Below are 3,708 nucleotides of genomic sequence, written 5' to 3' on the forward strand. Positions count from 1 at the left end.
AATCATCGCATATATTTCTTGTTTGAAGTGTAAGCAAAATCCACAGTGCCTCTGTTACTTCAGTCTTTGAGATACATATATTGTGATATAAAAAGCAAAGACATTCTCCACAGGGTTCCACTTATTTCAATACACAAAATGAGCTGTTATTAAACAGTACTTTGCTTTTGCCTCATAGTCTGTTGTGTGGTCAGAGGAATTTGTCAGCCCCCACACTGTTTTTGCACGCTAATCATATCCCACACCAAAAGAAAAACAAACTTTGTCCTGAGATTTGCATGTTGCTTGTTGCTATAGCATCTCATACCCTTCATAAATATTTACAGAAACTACATAAGAAGGTACTGCTAATCACTACTCTGTATGTACAAAGAAATTAAGGTCTGATGTTTTCAATAAATTCTACTTGCTCAACTTGAGATGCCTGTGAACTGGACTATTATACTTTATTATGTCCTTAGTATAACAGAGTGTCAAACATAGTCTATACCTGGTTGGAGTCTCATACAAGATATCCTCCCCTCTTCCAGTTTAGGACTTCAGAATCTCTGTGGGCAATGTTTGTAGGAATCCAGTGCTGTTTGAGGAATGATAATAGTAAAAAAAAAATCAATGATTTATCCTGTTTGATTCCCACCCAGATTCAGACAGAGAAAGATATATTCTTGGTTTGCCTCTGACAAGGACTACTCCTATCCTGAGTGAAATTCAAGACTTTTCTTCAAATCATGGAAGAGCAGAGTTTTTCCAAAGAGGCTGGGACTTACTGATCTCCTCTTTATACAGACAGTTCTTTTGCTTTTCTAGAAACTTCAACCTACTGTTCCTCAACTAATCATGGTAACCATCTCAACCCCATGCCTGCTGTGACTTACCTCATTCTATCTTCATCCATTCCTTTGGTCTCCTTTTGCATGATGTCCTGGTAGCAGAGGCAAAAGGACATCAATCTGCTGAGCAGAGATAACTAGACTTTGAGTGAAAGAAGGTATATAGTGTAAAACAGATATCTGCTTTTGCCTACATATATGTATATTTTCTCCTGTAGTTTCGAAATCAGTAAGTAAGGATGACATTAGTTCTCACGAGTAAGGGATTCCAGCTCTCATATCTGATAAGTAAAGAATGGCATTAGAAGGGCAAGGGAACTAAAATAAGAACTCAATAACTGGCAGGCAATAAGGAAGAGAGACCAAAGAAGTAGCTGGACGAGAAGACATAGAATTTTTTTGAATGGAGCTTTTGAGAAGGAAAAAAACATAGGAAGGATTACTCAACTGACTAGCTTGAGGGAAGAAAGCTGCTGAGCAATGCTATGCAGTCATAGGAAGTGAACGGAATGGGTTGCTGCCTTATATTAATTACCTTTTCAGTCTATTAAAAGCAGTTTTTTTTACAATTTGTACTGCCCATTTCAAACAAGCTGAAGTCAGCAAATTCTAAACAAGCAGTTATTTCCATTTTTATTCTTCATTTAATTAAAGGTTACAGTACACTGAATAAATATTATGCAACTTCCTTTTTTTTCATGCTTAATTCTTAATTTTATGCTTGTAATTCTTATCTGCTTTGTATACTAAAAGTGTTTAGGGCTTGTATCACAGAAGGATGAAAGGTGGTCGATGACAGGGTGAATTCTTGGCCTCACCAAAATTGTGGTAAAACTGCTGTCTTTCCAGAGACTAGGACTTTGTCAGAGTATTTAGTTTAATTTCTAACTGTTGTTTATGTTAATATGCATTTAAGACATCTCACTAGTATAGGAATCTCATGTAAAATAATTCCATGGTAGTAAGTATTTCACACCCCAAATCTTTATTTTAAATGGAATTTTGATAAGACACTACTTTAATGCCATGAAATAAAATGAAATAATAGAGTCATAGAACGGCCTGGGTTGAAAAGGACCACAATAATCATCGAGTTTCAACCCCCCTGCTATATGCAGGGTCGCAACCACCAGGCCAGGCTGCCCAGAGTTACATCCAGCCTGGCCTTGAATGCCTCCAGGGATGGGGCATCCACAGCCTTCTTGGGCAACCTGTTCCGGTGCATCACCACCCTCAGTGTGAAATGAAACGAAGAATTATATGGAGAAAGAAATATTAAAACATGAAAGGATTGAGCACAGCTCTGCTGGAAAAGACTATTGGGTACTGGTGGATGGTAAGCTAAACACGAGCCAGCAATATGCCCTCACAGCCCAGAAAGCCCCCAGAAAGCCAACCGTATCCTGAGCTGCATCAAAAGAAATGTGGCCAGCAGGGCGAGGGTTGTGATCCTTCCCCTCTACACTGCACTGGTGAGACCTCATCTGGAGTACTGAGTCCACATGTGGAATCCTCAGTATACAAGAAACACTTTTCATTCTGGAGAAGAGAAGGCTCTAGGAAGACCAGAGAGTGGCCTTTCAGTATCTAAAAGGGAGCTTGGAAACAAAGGAGACAGACTCTTTAGTGGGGCCTGTGGTGATTGAACAAGGGCAAATGGCTTCAAGCTAAAAGAGGGTGGATGTAGGCTGGATATAAGGAAAAAGTATTTTACAGAGAGGGTAATGGTGAGGCACTGAAAGAGGTTGCCAGGGGATGTGGTTGATGTCCCGTTCCTGGAGACTTTCAAGGTGAGGCTGGATAAGGCTCTGGGCAACCTGATCTAACTGTGACGTCCCTGATCACTACGGGAGAGTTGCACTAGATAGCCTTTAAAGGTCCCATCTAACTCTAAGGATTCTATGATTCTATGATCCTATAGAGTAATGTTAAAATGTTTTAATAATTTCAAAACCTCATAAAGGCCACAGCATAATTTTCAGCCAAAATATTTCTAAAACTGGCAGCCCACAACAACCCTGGAACACCCACGTGGAAACATGTTTTTAATTTTGGAGTAAATATTTTGTCCTTAGATACAGAAATATTTTCTTAAAATAGAAGAAGGCAGCCTGAAATAGAGAGGAAATTAGGAGCACTTGTTGTGCAATTAAAAATTAATCATGTAGTGCTATAATCAAACTGATTTCATTTGAAAAGTTTAGAAAAACAAACATTTCAGAAAGTGTGATGTATGAAGTAAGGCTTCTGCAGCAGACTTAGTTTTCCAAAGATCATTTATCTGATGATTGTGTATTTGGTCAACTGCAAATATGAACCTACTGAATGTCGACATCCAGACTTCATGATTACAGAATCACAGCAAATTAAATGTGGTTTTTTTAGAGTTCTGTGTCACGAGAAATACCACTAAGAGTAAAGCCTCAGAGCGCTACAAAGGAGGTCTTGCTCAAACTACAGAAACATCTTAAGAATGGTTATTTTATCTATAAGTTCTAAATTGTTCCTTACCTGTGTTGTCTCACTGAATCTTCAGCAAAAAAGTTGGATTGGCTTTCAGCCCTTTGTTATGTGCAGTGGTTGAGGAGGACAAATCAGAAGTCCTAGAGCCAAATCAAAATGTGTTTCCCAAAATGAAGTGCAGCACCTGAACAAGTAAAAGACTGTGAATATTGAAACAGTCTTTTATACTCTTTTTAGTTTCAAACACAATAAAGGACAGCATCTCTTTCACACACCCTTCCTGTAATTAACCTTTTGTGTTCTGCAAATCTTGGAATATGAAAAGCGGATTTCTGTCTTCTCATAGTCTGTGAAAGCTGGCATTTTCTTTCTGTGCAATAAGCATAGCAAATCAATTAATAGTATGAATGATATC

The 3,708-nt window shown here is 38.4% G+C and overlaps 1 long non-coding RNA gene across 1 annotated transcript; it reads right to left on the reverse strand.

Moving 5' to 3' along the window:
- Positions 1 to 566: 566 nt before the first annotated feature.
- Positions 567 to 3,407, reverse strand: LOC122179609. Its single transcript, XR_006178771.1, has 3 exons — positions 3,342 to 3,407; positions 876 to 950; positions 567 to 577 (listed from the first exon to the last, which is right to left on the reverse strand). It is a non-coding gene; the product is annotated as an uncharacterized LOC122179609 (long non-coding RNA).
- Between the last annotated feature and the right edge of the window lie 301 nt (positions 3,408 to 3,708).

The sequence above is a fragment of the Lagopus leucura genome, unplaced genomic scaffold, assembly GCF_019238085.1.
Source record: "Lagopus leucura isolate 7727_CA_CO unplaced genomic scaffold, USGS_WTPT01 Super-Scaffold_100004, whole genome shotgun sequence".
In the NCBI taxonomy this organism is placed as follows: Eukaryota; Metazoa; Chordata; class Aves; order Galliformes; family Phasianidae; genus Lagopus; species Lagopus leucura.